The sequence below is a fragment of the Myotis brandtii genome, unplaced genomic scaffold, assembly GCF_000412655.1.
Source record: "Myotis brandtii unplaced genomic scaffold, ASM41265v1 scaffold207, whole genome shotgun sequence".
Lineage (NCBI taxonomy): Eukaryota > Metazoa > Chordata > Mammalia > Chiroptera > Vespertilionidae > Myotis > Myotis brandtii.
The window spans coordinates 1,150,568-1,150,941 of record NW_005357736.1 but is presented as its reverse complement, the minus strand read 5'-3'; positions in this window follow the sequence as shown (position 1 = coordinate 1,150,941).

Below are 374 nucleotides of genomic sequence, written 5' to 3'. Positions count from 1 at the left end.
TGGGTGTCTGCCTCCCCACCCCACCAGCCCCAGGCAGGCTTCTTACAACCGAGGCTCCCAGGCCCACTCCCAGTTTCCTTCCGTGGGATCGCGGCCCGGGCACCGCGCTGGGGAGACCTGGAGCGCCAGGCGGGGCTGCCATGTGGGAGAGGGAGGAGCCAGCTGGCGAAGCCACCCTCACGCGGGTCAGAGTGCCCCCTGGCTGCAGGCGGAAGAACCTCCTCCCCAGGCCGCCTGCCCCCCAAGCGCTGCCTTGGCTGCCCCCCGGAGGCTTGCAGAGGGGTGGGTGAAGGGAGGCATTCCTTCCGGGCACCCCAGCTCCAGGGCAGCCAGTGCTTCAGGCAGCCCCCACCCCACCCCACCCCACCTTTCCA